The 15,376-nt window shown below is 50.4% G+C and overlaps 1 protein-coding gene across 1 annotated transcript in view; it reads left to right on the top strand.

Moving 5' to 3' along the window:
* The first annotated feature begins 13,834 nt into the window (after positions 1–13,834).
* FGFR2 (fibroblast growth factor receptor 2) overlaps positions 13,835–15,376 on the top strand; it is a 190,977-nt gene continuing 189,435 nt past the window's right edge. The window contains exon 1 of the mRNA XM_060125347.1: positions 13,835–13,929. The gene's annotated coding sequence lies outside the window, so the exon portion shown is untranslated. The remainder of the gene's footprint in view (positions 13,930–15,376) is intronic.

The raw sequence follows: 15,376 nt of genomic DNA, 5'->3' as shown, positions 1-15,376 counted from the left end.
GTAGTCTGTACCTTTCACTCCCCGACCCTTGTGCTGCCCCTCCCCCCCTTCCCTCTCCCCACCGGTAACCACTAGTTCGTTCCCTGTATCTGTGAGTCTGCTTCTTTTTTGTTTTATTCACTGGTTGGTTGTATATTTAGATTCCGCACACAAGTGACATCCTACAGGGTTTGTCTTTCTCTGTCTGAATAACTTCACTCAGCAAAATGCCAAGAGGAGGGTTTTTAAGAGCTTGACAGGTGATTCCAAACGCAGGCACGTTCTGAGAGCATCTTTTTATTCTCAGTGGTATCCTGCACCTCAGGTATTTACTGAGTTGAACAGAATCATTGAAACTTGGGGATAGAGGTGGTGAACAGGCTGTAGACCAGTACAGACCAGTGGAACTGTAGGAGCCACATATGTAATTTCCAATTTTTAGTAACCATGTATAAGAAAGTAAAAAGAAACAGTGAAATTAATGTTTATATCTTTTATTTAATTCATACATGCAAATTGTATCTTTTTTTTGCGGTACGCGGGCCTCTCACTGTTGTGGCCTCTCCCGCTGCGGAGCGCAGGCTCCGGACGCGCAGGCTCAGCGGCCACGGCTCACGGGCCCAGCCGCTCCGCGGCATGTGGGATCTTCCCGGACCGGGGCACGAACCCGTGTCCCCTGCATCGGCAGGCGGACTCTCAACCACTGCGCCACCAGGGAAGCCTCAACAAATTGTATTATTTTAATATATAATCAATACAAAATTATTAATGAGGTATTGTACTTTTTTAATATTAGCTCTTCAGAATCTGGTGTGTATTTCACGCTTACGGTTCATCTCCGTTTGGATGAGCCACATTTCAGGGGCTCAGGAGCCGCGTGCAGCCAGCGGCTGCTGTATTGGATGGGGCAGTTATAGGCCAGAAACCAGTAGAATCATGATGTCCCTGTGCGGAGCTGGCCTGGAGGGCACATGCACGCCGCCGTCCTGGAAGAAGGAAAGGTGGCTTCTGTAGCTGCGAGCTGAGAGATCTGACACTCTGAGCCCCAAACAGCCCCTCCCTCCCTTTCCAGTTAAATCACAGCACCTTCTTATCTTGCCTCACTCCCTGCTCCTCCCACCACCCCGCCCCATCTGGGTCCCATATCCAAAACAAATTTCCTCCCACCCTCAGCCTCCTGTGGGCCAGCTTTCCAACACCCAGCTGTGGACCTGCTGTGTTTCCTGTCCTGGTTGCTCTTTGGAGAGCTGGCTGCCTGTCCCTGCGGGAGGGGAAGTGTGGGAGTGCACCTGGCTCAGAGATCGGGGAGAGATCCGGGAGAGTGTGGAGTGCGTTCACTTTCTCTCTCACTCTCCTTTGCTTTCTCTTGCTCTCTCTGCAGGTCGAATGCTAAGCCACTGGCCACCCCTCCCCGCCCAGGCCCTACGGGCCCTTCCCAACCCTTAAGAAACTCTGTAAACTGAGCGGCTCTCCAGGTGAGAGTCACCTGGCTATTTGCCAACCTCCCCAGGGGCAACCGTGGTGGGCACATTTTGATGTTAAAATGTGCAGAGCTGGCAAGAACAAGACTATTATGAGGCCTTCCCCCAGCATCCCAGTCACCAGCCACATGACTTGGCCCTTTGATGTCACATTGGGGGCTTCAGCCCAGCTCTCTGCGACGACTAGTATAGTATTTCTGCAAATGCTTTCCCACTGGCATGTACTATCATTGTGCTCTCAGTGATTATCTTTTATTTCCAAAGGCAATTAATCTTCTTTGCCATCTTTTTTTTTTTTTTTTCCCCTTGCATGTGGCCAGTTCCCAGCCTTTGTTGCTGTTTCGAATCTGTGAATTGTTTGGGAGCATGTGGTACATTGGCTTTTATGCTCTAAGTTTCTGCTGAAAGCTGAGATGGCGGGGATGTGTAATGAGGAATAAATTTTTTTTTAAAGTGCTGTAATTCTTAGGCATGTAGCAAGCGGTCTCACATGAAAACTTGGAGAGATTGACTGTAGATGACCCAATTTCATGGCATTATAAAGTGCTTCAACATGACTGGTTCTGCAGCTCAGTCATCAGAGATTTACTGAGGGGCAGCTCTGCCCAGGGCACGAGATTGGTTCCTGGGAGGTGCTACAGGGACCGACAACACAGGCCCTCCCTGTTTAATCTAGGATATAAGACATAGGGTGCAGGTAGGTAGAGGGAATAAAGGTGACAAGGTCGTGTCTGTTAAGTGGAAGTTCAGAAAGGCAATGTGACACACCTAAATGCTGCTGTGGGTGTCCAGGAAGGGGTGGGGTGATCAGAAATGATCCCAGAGGAAGTGGGTGCTTCGGCTGAACAAAAGGGATAGGCTTGTCATAGTACGGCAGCCGGGGGGACATCCAGTAACTCTGGCAAGAGGCTCTGTACAAGTCCAGAGGGGAGTGGCAGGTTTTCTCCATCTCATGGCAAAGGTGGTGATTCTAGGAGTCAAGACCATTAGGTTCTCTCTCCGGCTCTGCTGCTGACATCCTCCGATGACTCTGGCCGGTCCCATAACCGGGACTCCTCAGGACTCCTCCTAGGACCGACAGTACTTGTCACCTTGATGTGCTGTTCAAGAAAGATCAGAGGTGGACCGTTCGTCCGTCATCCATCCATCCACACATCCATCCGTCCACGCATCCATTCATCCATCCATCTACACATCCGTCTATCCATAAAAACATACCGCCATTCATTCAGACACCTCTCCATCCACCTACCTATCCACCCGCCCATCCACCCACCCATCCACCTGTGAAGTCACCCACTTATCTGTAAACCAACCGATCCATCCATCTATCCATCCATCCACCCCCTACCCATCCACCCATCCACCCATCCACTTATCCATTCCTCCAGCAAAGCAGCTGTGCACTTGTTCATACATCCAGTCCTCGTTTTCTAAGGACCTACTCTGTGACCATCCCGTACTAAGTGCTGAGAAATGCAGAGGAAAAAAAGCATGGTTCTTGCATCCAGACAAGTCCAGGTTGGCAATGATACATACACAAGTATTTATACTCAAATGACAAAGTTGCTGCCATAAGACAGCAGTAAGTAAAGGCTGCCAGGTTAGAGGGAAAAGAGAGCCCTGAGCAAGTGCTAACAGCGTGGGACTCACCTCCACCTGAGCACTGACCTTATGGGATCAAGATGATCCGTGTATCTTCTCCGTTAGACTCAAAGCTCTTGAACAGGGACAATATTTTCAGTACCACCCTTAAACCCAGGCAAGAGGGATCCCTGTTCCAGGGCCCCCGTTTCAGGGCCCTGCTCTGGCCCTCCCTCCTTCAACCATGCCCCCCTCCACACGGGGGAGGAGTCTCTGGGACCAGGGGGACAAGCCCACCCGGAGCCCGTGCCTCCTCCCCCTCTTTTCGGTCATGCCACAGGTAGCCAGTCCCAAATGGACATGAGGAGGCCTCTTCCCTGTGTGGACCCTCCCGAGAGGGGATCGTGTCACTGATGTGTGCATCCCTGAGCCCGTGGTCCAATGGCAGCATTTGTGGGGTCTGAATAGAACTTGGACGTGCAGGCTGGGCTGACCTCCCGTGTGCCCGCAAGGCTCTTAACAGTGTGGGATAGAGTCAGGATGGCACAGGCTGCAGACCAGAGACAGGAGTCTTCTCTTCCCAAGTCATCAATTCCAGCACAGAGCCCCAAGGTGTCCGAGAATTCTGCACGGGAACACGGACCTCCCAGTTGCTCTGAAGTTCTATTTGTCAAGGAAGGAAGAGAGAACATATTTTAATTACCGACTTTTACAAGAATAACATTTAGGGACTTCCCTGGAGGTCCAGTGGTTAAGACTCAGTGCTTCCACTGCAGGGGGCTTGGTTTTGATCCCTGGTCAGGGAACTAAGATCCCCACATGCCGAGCCAGCGCGGCCAGAAAGAAAAAGGAAAAAAGAATAACCTTTAAATATTTAGACCTATGCGATGTGGGTCTCCTTCAGTGTCTTGCCCAGGTCCTGTAAATGTTAGGGATAGGACCCCACGCCCTGTCTGTGGCTGCATTGTAAGTTCCTGAGCACACGTGACAACTAAATGTAGTGCATGATTCTGGACTGGATTCTGAGCTAGAGGAAAAAGTGCTGTAAGAGACATAATTGGAACAGTGGACAAAATTGGACCATGGACTGTAGATTAAAGTATGATATCAAAGCTAAATTCCTGAATTTGAGAACAGTGCTGTGGTCGCCTAAGAGAATATCCTTGTTCTTAGAAAGTACAAGTGGCAGTACAAGGGGTAGAGGGACTGATGCCTGCGACCTTTCTCAAGTTGTTCAGAGAAAACAAAAAGACACTGATAACAAAATGAGAACAAAATGTTAAAAACCGATGAAGGTGGGGAAAGGGTATATGGCGGCTCTCTGCATTCTTGGAACTTTCTATCAATTGTAAGCTTGAAATCATTTCAAAATTAAAAGTTTAAAAACAAAACGGCACAATGGCTTGGGCAGAGTAGGGATTTAGTAAGTGTTGGCTGGAGTGACATTTTGAGGCCAAAGAGAAGAGTTCTGTGACTTTCTAGAGGGTGTGGATTATAAAGCCCCTCCCCCATTCCCCTGCTGAGCTTGTCTCTGTGGGGCTTCCCAGAACCAAGACGCTGCACACGTGGGTGGCCGTGTGTCCCATGAGTTTGGATTGCCTCTGCCTTACACAGAAAGACCTCAACTAGCACGGCCTTCAGAGGAGGAGGAGAGTTTTAATGTTACCTGTTACTGAAAAAAGTCACTTCTCATTTGAATTGGACCAGCAGGTATAGCATTTTGTACGATAAAACCACTTTTCCCTTGAAAGTAAGTTTTCCCCTGGAGAGCTAGTGATTCGTACCTGTGCTCCCTGATGCACAGCAGGCCTGGAAGGGCTACAGAGATGGTGCCGTCCTCAGGAAGGGGAGCTGGAGCGCCCCCTCTCCGCCCGCACAAGCCGCACAGCGCGTGGGCCCAGCGGATGTGGGTTTTCCCTCTCCCCCCTGGAACCCAGGGCTCTCTTCCTGCTATCACTTCCACCAGTGTTGTTGCTGGCGTGAGGCCAGGCCCCCCCGGCCCAGCGTTGATTCCATACTCCTCTGGGTCACGCTGTCCGTGTTGGCCCTGGTACCACGATCCCTGGCTGCCCAAACAGTTGGAGGAGACACTTGGAGGGCTGCTTCCACACTTGGCTCTCCCCGCGGAAACTGCCGGCTGCTTCGTACCACCAAGCGGGCTGGCTGCCCGCCGGGTCTCCCCACAGCACCTCCTTGCCCAGGGCGCCCCCCGTTTTGGGAACTGATCCTTCACCTTTGCTTTCTCCGAGGCTGCGGTGCCAGTGGGCATCCGACCTCTCCTCCTCCAGGCCTGTGAGTTGAGTCTAAAGGCAGGAGCCATGCAGAGAGTCGATGCGACCAGCTCCTGGAGACCCACCTGGCCAGCCTCAGCTTGTGAAAAGCCAGGGCCAGGATAACCAAACAGACCTTTTAGAGCCTTGGACAGGATTCTGCTTATAAAGACGGGGGACTTTTTCCAGCCCCCACCAAGACCTTCTGGACACTGACCTCCACAGTGCCCGTATCTCTCACCGCTCTGCCCAAGAGCCTCCCCTCTGCGCGCACAGCACCCACACGCAGCAGGCACCCAGTAAATAGCTGTGGAGGACATGCCTCCCCTCCAGCGGGGATGGACGCTTTCTACGCCTCCAAACCCCAAGGCTCCTTCAAAGTCCAGGTCCGGCCCTCCTCCGCTGTGAAAATTTCTGGAAGTTCTTCCCCCAGGAACTGTTCCCTGTTTTGACACCTAGAAGCAGATGTCTGAACCCCCGGTCTGCAGCACATACTTTTCCTCGTTCATTATTTTTAGCAAACGTGTGGTTGGCTCGTAATTACCAGAGCAACAAAGTGCAAGTTTTCCTGGTTCCCGCTCTCAGAGAAGAGTCCCCACAACATGATTAGAGTGATGCTTAATGTAATGTGTTCATTCGGTTGGGCCACAGCGCCCAGGTATGTGGTCAAACATTATTCTAGATGTTTCTATGAGGGTGATTTTTTTTTAATGAGATTTACATTTAGATTGATGGACTTCGTGTAAAGCAGATTGCCCTCCACAACATAAGTTGTCTCATCCAATCAGTTGAAGGCCTGAAGAGAACAATGATTGAGCTCCCCAGTGCAAGAGGGATTCTGCCAGCAGACGGCCTTCAGATTTGAATTGCAATGTTGGCTCATCCTGGGTTTCCAGGCTGAGGGCCCACCGTGCAGATTTTAGACTTGCCAGTTTCTATAGTTGTGTGAACCAATTCCTTAAAATAAAACTCTCTCTCTCTCCACACACACACACACACACACACACACACACACACACACACACATACACACACGGACACACACATCTTATTGTTTCTCTGGAGAAGCCTAATATGGTGAGGGAGCCAGGTCAACCAACAGAAGTGCTACAATGTGAAAAGTAGGGGAAGTACAAAGTGCCTTCAGAGCAGAGGACCCTCTAACCAAGCTGGGGGTCAGGGACAGCTTCACAGAGGAGGGACCCCAAGCCAAGTCCAGAAGGACACCTTGCCATCTTGCCTAGGTGCGAGCTGCTTCCAGGAAGAGAGTTTCTTTGCTCCCCTGAGGGCCCTGCGTGGAGCCCCATAATGCTGGATGCCCACGGTCATATTTATTGACAGTTGATCACTCCTCTAGCCAAGTTATTTAGCCCATGTTATTTCCTACTCTGCTCTAGACAGACATGGAAGGCAGCCAGCCTGCCTGTGGTCATCATTTGAATCTACGTAGTGAGGCTTCTCCTCACTGTGCAAAGGGCATCAGGAAAGGCTCTGCAAGCCTCCGTGGGCTTCCTCACCAGCACCCTCAGGGAGAGGTCAAGGAACGTCAAGAAGACCATTCATCCACATGTGTCATCCTTCTCTCCTTCCCAATCGCAGCTCCGAGTCTAGGTCTCTCCTCAAGGCTGCTTTGCTTCTCTCTGACCTGAATCAGGCCTGAACAGATGGGCTCAAGTGACGTCATGAAGTCAAGATCCGCTTGTTCTCCGAACTTAAATCCCCAGAGCTGACGTGGTTCTGGTCTTTTCCAAGATATGAATCTTCAGTCTTTCCTTCAGTTCTGTTAGCAACTCCATCCTTCCAGATAATCCCGTAATCAACTGGAGCTGGTTTCTGTTGCTTGCAACCAAGGAATTTTATCAGCTTTTCTTTGTGGACAGGGACACAAAGGTGGTGAGGATGGGATGACACAGGGACAGGGGAGCCTCTTGCGTATTGAATATTCCTCCAGGCCAGGAAATGTGGCAAAGCCTTGTATTCCATGGATTTGAATGTGCACATTCCCCCAACACATGCACATTTTAACATGAAAAAAATCGGCATGATTCGATCCCAGCTGTCAGTCACAGAGCCAGCTGGAGGTGCGTGAATATCACTCCTTGCAGGGTCAGCGGCTTAGACAGAAATCCCAGAGATAACGACGAGCAGTCTTTCAGGAAAACCTGCCTTCTACCGGAATGAGGGCTCTAAGAGAGGCTGTGTCCCCAGCAGGCACAGAGGGTAATGCTGTGTGCAGAAACATGGATGGACAACTCTTGATTTAAAAGATAAGTGAGAAGAATAGGACTCTGAAGGAGGAGGGTCAGGGCTTTTTTGGCCAATTCAACTCTCTTAAGTTTCTCATTTCATCAAAAACGCAATAGAGTGGGTACGCGATTTTAAAAATTCTCTGTCCATATAAGTCTAAGAGAGTTCTCTTAATAAGTATAAAATAAATATTCTAAGCCAGGGATGGGCCACATTTTTCAGGAAAGGGCCAGACAGTAAATATTTTAGGCTTTGTGGGCCAGACAGTCTCTGTCACAACTATTCTGCCGTTGTAACACAAAAGCTGCCACAGACGACATGTAAACGAATGGACAAACTGTGTTCCTACATAGGTATCAATATCCTATAATATTTATTTATGGATACTGAAATCTGAGTTTCAAAAAACTGTTGTGTTTTTTTAGAACCATTTACAAATATAAAAGCCATTCTTAGCTCATGGGCCACACAAACATAGATGGCAGGTTGAGAGGTTGCCAGCCCCTGTCCTAAGTGATGGGAAAGCATTGTGTCACGGTCTAAATGACAGTGTTTTTCCTTAGTTCACTGATGGTTCAATAATGATGTACCTTAGAATCAATGATATAAACTTTACAGCAATCCTATGAAGTAGGTGACATTCCCAGATGGTGGCAACAAGCCATAGAGAGGTTTCATTGCTCAAGATCAAGCAGAGAGTAAGTGGCTGAGTTGAAGTTCAACCCTCGGTCTGGTTAACAAAAAAAAAAGAAAAGAAAAAAAAAAAGATGCCTCTTTAAGGATGGCAAGTCAGATGTTATAACTGACACGATGTCTACAGGTAAAACCTGGAATGGATCTAGTGACTCTAGCTGCCTTTCGTTCGAATCTGCCTCTCCCATACAGCAGATTGTAGGAATTTGGGTCTAGCTTTTGGGTGACCGTAGCATGAATGGCCAGGGGAGTCATTTTTCTAACTGAAAGCTGCTGGTTTGGGTACCATGACTGACACCTGTTTTGGAGCGCTAAAATGTTCCTAAGGTTTATCAGGCTTACTGTGCTCTCTACCTCTTGATATTAAGAAATGCATTTTTCTGCCGAGAAAAAAGTGCAGGTAAAAAGAATAGAATCAAGACTAGCTTATAATATGTGTAATTGGCCTCAGCCGCCTCCCTGGTCTGATCACACCCTCCTCTTTCCGTAACGCTGGCAGGGAATCCGCTGCCCCGCTTAGGTCCCCCGGAGGCCTGGAGGAGCGGAGGTGTGGACCGAGCCAGCCCCGTGGTGGATGGAGCAGGGGCTGGCACGGCCCGATGGCCCCAGAGCCACAGAAGACATTAGCAAGCATTCTGCTTCATTCTTCCAGGCGCCGCGCTCCTGGACCAGCCGTCAAATGAATTCTGCAAATGGGCTTCCAAAATCAATAGTCTGCAAAAATCTATCCGGCCTGCAAACTCTTCCTTGGTCGCCTTCACATTCATCAATGCCTCTCTCTCCCCGCATGCGCACTTCCCTCCGCTTCACCCCAGCCCCCAGCGCTGCTCGGCGGGCGGGACAGGCCCGGGGGCGCTGGCAGGTCACTTCACAGCTGCGAACATGGGGACCTGCGAAATGATTCCAGAAGCGAGTGGCAAAAAAGATTGACCCGGTGCCTCTCGTTGGCAATAGCTCCAGGTATGCTTATTTCCTTGGCTGCCCTAATGGAGACCCTGCCTTCCCCTCTTCGGATGGGGCCCTGGAGTGTTGAACGTCTACCAATGACTGTCTGGGTCTTGCTTCATATTATTAATAGCTACCATTTACTGAGCAACTTCATGGTTCTCGGAATGCCAGAACCGTTTCTTCCTCTCCCTTTTCCTCATACCGGCCCTCAAAGTATTATCTCTTCACAGATGAGGAAACGGAGGGTCAGGGAGGTAATGAACGTGCCCAAGTCAAAAAGTGGCTTCCTGCCTTAGCTGGGATTCGAACTGGATTCCAGCTTCCCTGGAAGCCTGTGCTGATTTCCCTTTACAGAAGCAGAGAGTTTGAAAGCCAATCAGAACTGCCATGTTAAGTCAGAAGCTTGGCCTCTGTCATGTTCCTGGGATCATTTCTCATTAGAATAGCCCTCCCCCTCCAACAAAGACAAATTCAAATCACCAGGTGAGAGCATCCCTCAGCTTACCACGATTGTGGAGCTGCTGTGACATTATCCCATCCTTCATCCTTGATTTCCATGCTGAATTTGTGTGTGCACACTCCAAGCTTGGTGGACACTTGGGATGGAAGAGAGTTTTTATTATATAGACGGAACGTATTTTTGAACTTACAGGTTCCCTTGAAGGTATTCTAATTCTTAGGGTTGTATGTTACCCTGAAAATAGTAGTGGGTTGTTGAGAGCAAGCTGCACATTTCTAAGCCGGCTGGTGATTGGAAATATCCATGCAGAGAACGCAAAGCTTGTTGCATTGTGGCTGGCGATTGGAAATATCCATGCAGAGAACGCAAAGCTTGTTGCATTGTGGCTGGCGATTGGAAATACCCATGCAGAGAATGCAAAGCATGTTGCATTGTTTACAGGAACCTGAGACACACTTGTGACTACACACTGCTACACGGACCTAACTGCTGGCTAGTGTGCTGTGGTTGAGGTGAAGAAATGAAACCAACAGCTCTAGAGACGCGGAGACCCATCCATCCCGCTCCTTACCTCGAGGGAGCTGTAGACGTGCAAGCGCGGCTTTAGAAGGAAACTCCCCTATTTTGTCTCGTCAGTGTGACCTGAAAACGAGTTAAGAAATTCCAACCAACTTTATGTTGGTTTGGCATCCATCTGTGCCACGAGGGGACCTCAGTGGTAAGTTTTCTGATGAAAATGGCTCTGGAACATCCTTAAAAGAATTCCAGAAATTCACAGATATTTTAAAATGTCACATTTCGTAATAATTCAATTAGTCGTTTTAAACTGACTGTTCAAGTTATTAAATCTCAAGCAAAGATTTCAAAACCAATGGCTCCAGCTGTTGGCAGAACCAAGGACACTCGGAGATTAAATGTGGACACATCGAGACTAGCCCTGGAATGCTTTCTGACAGTGCCTCGTGGGGGAACCAGGACAGGGAGAGTCTGCCCCCCTGTCCCCCACCCATGGACTGACACCACTTGGAGAGAGGATGGAAGAAACGCAACCAGCGAAGCAGGCAGGACCCGCCCAGTGTCAAACAAGGGGACCTAGAGAGCGCAGGGTTTCAGAGGAGGGAGTGATTGCTGGGATCTGGGTCTTCACGTGGGAGCTGGAGGACGGGGCAGTCAGGACGAGAGTGGGGGGACACAGGGAGCGCTTGCGAGGGGCACAGCAAGCAGACAGAGTCGGCTGTGGCAGAGTATCTGCCTTAAGAGCAGGTCAGGATGAGGATGGGCGTGTGGGTTGGGCTCAGGTCGTGGGGAATTTAAAGCGAAGTGACAGGGTTTGGATTTTTATTCCGGGTGCACTCAGGAGCACGGCTCCAGGGGCCCACCCTGCCCCCACTTGCTCCTCACCCCGGCTTCTCCGTCTTGGTACTGTCATCCACCCAGTTGCTGAGGCCCCAAACCTGGAAGTAGCCTAAATTCCTCTCTTTCAGCCCTCCCCACCCTGCTCACCCTCCCACAGTCCATCAAAAGTCCTGTCATCTCTGTTTTCAAAAGATATTCCAAATCCAACCACTTTTCATCCCCTCTCTGGCTCTCGTGCTGGTCTAAGGCTTCATTGTTTCTTGGCTGCACAAATACAGTGGCTCCTTCACCGGCCCTGACTTCCATCTCCCCAGCTCCTTACCCAGCTTGCAGAGTCCTGTGGGACTGGCCCAGCGAACCCCCTTTCTCCACGTCTATCCCCCCACCCCCGGCCTACTCCAGCCAGACAGCAACATGCCCCTCTCAAGCCTACCTCAGGGCCTTTGCGTTTGCTCTTACCTCTGTGCCTGGATCATTCTTCCCCCAGCTCTTTGTACTGTTCACATTTTCAGTCAGGTCTCTGTTCAAATATCCTGACCCGCAAGAGCCCTTCCTGATTCCACCACCGAGAGTCCCTCCTCCACCAAGAAGTTATTTTCTTCACAGTAGTTGTCACGAGGTGAAATTATATTATTTATTCATTTGTGATCATTCTGTCTCGCTCCCTGGAGTGTAGTTCTGTGGGGGGTTCATTTGTTCTTGTTCATTGTCAGAGACCCACATCCTAGAGGTGGGCCGAACCCCAGGCAGTTCAGGGCTCCTCGGGCCATCTGGTGAACTTCTCAGAACAATGTTTTTAAAAGCATAAAATAAAGCATGTAAGGGACTTCCCTGGTGGTGCAGTGGATAAGAATCCGCCTGCCAACGCAGGGGACACGGGTTCAATCCCTGGTCCGGGAAGATCCCACATGCTGCAGAGGAAACTAAGCCCGTGGGCCACAACTACTGAGCCCGTGCTCTAGAGCCCACGAGCCCCAACTACTGAAGCCCGAGTGCCTAGAGCCCAGGCTCCGCAACAAGAGAAGCCACTGCAATGAGAAACCCACGCATCGCAAGGAAGAGTAGCCCCCACTCGCCGCAACTAGAGAAAGCCCGTGCGCGGCAACGAAGACCCAACGCAGCCAAAAATAAATAAAATTAAATCTTTAAAAACAAAATAAATAAAACACGTAAGATTGCAAAGAAAACCAAGAATATTGGAAGTTCCCTGGCGGTTCAGTGGTTAGGACTCCCACTTTCACTGCGGTGGCCCTGGTTCAATCCCTGGTCGGGGAACTAAGATCCCGCAAGCTGCGTGGCCAAACAACCAAGAATAAGAATATTAAAATATAATTGAAGTAGTTATTACAATATTAAAAATGTATAGTATAATAACATATATACTTCTTTATTAATATACTAAATAATGAAGTTCTGTATGGGTGTAATAACTACTGTAATAACTACATTTCAAGGTGATGGTGAAGGTAAATGCTATTTTACAATGTCCGCAACAATTATAATCTGACCTGAAACTATCTGAGCTTTCTATTGGTGACTAACGTCTAATACTACTATGTTTTACCATTCATCATTGATGAAAATACTGAATATTACCTATAGGTTAGTAAAATTAAAGATTTCCAGTTTTTTCTAGTCTACGTTCAGACTCCCTGAATTCAGGGACCCCAGGAGTAGACACTCTGTAGTAGGTGCTAAATAATAATTTGTTGGGAGACAAATAGATGAGAGGATAAAGGTTTTGGAGCAGATGAGGCATGACGTCTACATTTAATACACATCAGAAAAGATTTGTATTGCTTTGGAGAGCCAGACTCTGTGCTAGGTACTGGGTATAATGAGATGGAAAAGACACAGCCCATGACGAGTTTGCAGTCCAGTTGGACACAAGCAGAGAATTTCAGTACAGCATGGCGCATCCTATGTCCTGTACCAAGGTACTGAGTCCACACAGGGACTGCAGAGACAGCAACCCATGGAGCTGAACGCTGGAGAATAAATTACACTTGTCCAGACAAAGGAGGGGTTGGAAGTGTGTTGTAGACCCAGGGAACAGCATGGGTGGAGCTCAGAGTTTTAAGGGGGTAAGGAGAGCAAAATGCAAGGGGAAGGTTCCTTCCTTCCTTCCACAAATATTTATTGAGTACCTGGTAAGTGCCAGGCCCTGTTCCAGGGACTGGGAATTCTGTGCTGAAAGAGATAAATTCTCCGTTTCCAATGAGGTTGCATCTCAGTAGAGTCAGAAAACAAACAAACAAGTATATACTGTAGTGTCCAACAGTGATAAGTTCTGAGAAAAACAGAACAGGAGGTAAAGCTGAGGTGCCCATAAGCGCTGTGGTGTGGGGAAAACTCTGTAGGCCACGCTCAGAAACTTTGGGAGGTGATGGGGGACACTGGTGATGCAGAGAGATGTTGTTATGACTGAACTGTCTCCCCCAAATCCCTATGTTGAAGCCCTTACTCTCAGTGGACTGTATTTAAAGATGGGCCCTTTAGAAAGGTAATTACGATTAAATGAGGCCATAAGGGTGGGACCCTAGTCCAACAGGACTGGTGTCCCCATAAGAAGAGGAAGGGGGGGCTTCCCTGATGGCCCAGTGGTTGAGAGTCCGCCTGCCGATGCAGGGGACACGGGTTCGTGACCTGGTCCGGGAGGATCCCACATGCCACGGAGCGGCTGGGCCCGTGAGCCATGGCCGCTGAGCCTGCGCGTCCGGAGCCTGTGCTCCGCAACGGGAGAGGCCGCAACAGTGAGAGGTCCGCGTACCGCAAAAAAAAAAAAAAAAAAAAAAGGAAGAGGAAGGGACACCAAGGATAAGCTCAGAGGACACCGAGAGAAGGCGCCATCTGCAGCGCAGGAGAGACCAAACCTGCCGATGCTGTGACCTTGGACTTCAGCCTCCAGACAGTGAGTGAATCCACGTCTGTCGTTTAAGCCCAGGTCTGTGGGGCTTGTCCGGGCAGCCCCGCCTGACTGATGCTCACGTGCATTGTTAGAAAGACACCCCCCCGCCGCCTCCTTCCCCGTTGGCCGCAGGTAGAGGAAGATGAAGGAGCTAGAGGGACCACAATGCACAGTTGGGGAGTCAAGGAAGAGTCCAGACGGGGGACGAAGAAGGTTCAGCCAGGACCGCAGACGGGGACGTGGAGATGAGGGGACTGTGGAGGAAATCCGTTGGCGGGGCTGGGAAATGGGGCAGATGCGGGGTGAGGAGGCGGGCGGGCAGCAAGGTTTCAGAGGAGGTGAGCATGTGCGTGCAGTAAGAACCTGGCTCCCCGGGTCACTGAGCCACTGAGACCTCACAGCGCTAGATCACTTCCACCTCCACATTTCCACGCAGACTAGGAAATGGGGGAAGGGAGGTCATTGTCCGGAGACTTCCTCTCTGGTCTCCGGGGCTCTTGGGGACTGCATTGTTCCCACACAAAGGGGCAGTGATAAGTCAGTTGTTGGCCGTTTCTGGTGCCAGTGGGAGAGGCTCCCTCTTCACCCTGCGTCCTGCTACTTGGGGTACCAGATGATACAAGGCCTCTGAGCTCCCTGGTGGCAGCAGAGGAGGGGCTGGGCTTGTACCTGAATCACAGACGAGGCATTGATGGGCTGTGGGGTGGGGGGGGGAGGCCGAGGACAGAGCCGGACAGCACTGGCCTGGCACAGGCTGCTCCTGGGTCCGTGGGCAGCATATCTGCTCCTCTGTGCTTCTGTCCCATCGTCCTTCAGTTCTTTCTCCCTCCCTCCCTCCTCCCTCTCTCCTTCTCTCCTGCCGTCTTCTCCCACTTCCCTTCCACTCCTGTTACTTGCACCCTTCTAGCCTGTGCAGAGGTGTCTACTGCTCCCCTCCCCCAGGCCTTCCCCCCAAGAGCCCCGAGCCCTCACACTAGCTCCTCTCTGGCTGGTGCCCCCAGCCTAGCACCCTGCACCCCTTGTCTTCAGAGTAGTCCCCATCTTGTCTTCTTTTCCTCTCTCCCCTCATCAAAATGTACCTGTCCTGTGTCCCAAGGCCCTCAGAACCCTGCTGAGTAGATGGATGGCTTGGTGCGTGGCCCAAGGACTTGTTTACCGAACCAGTTATCTGGTTGATCTGAGCTCATGTGGGCTGATGCGGCCACTGGGGACAGTGACTTAATGTCTTCTCCCTCTCATGTCACGTTGGCATCATCAAGGCTCTTCCTTGCCATGATCCTGCGGCTGCAGGAAGATGCCCTGTGGCTTTGTGTGCCCCACTCCTCTCCAGGCGGAGCGTCCTGGCTTTCCTAGGGACCCAGCAGGTGTTCTGCCTCTTTGAGCCCAGGACAGGGATGGACATTATACTCTGGCCCAGACCCCACGTCCTGGGCTGCCGCTCTTCTGCGTA

Source organism: Lagenorhynchus albirostris, chromosome 16, assembly GCF_949774975.1.
Source record: "Lagenorhynchus albirostris chromosome 16, mLagAlb1.1, whole genome shotgun sequence".
In the NCBI taxonomy this organism is placed as follows: Eukaryota; Metazoa; Chordata; class Mammalia; order Artiodactyla; family Delphinidae; genus Lagenorhynchus; species Lagenorhynchus albirostris.
Note: the sequence above shows the minus strand (reverse complement) of the source record. Positions and strands in the feature narration are given on the sequence as shown.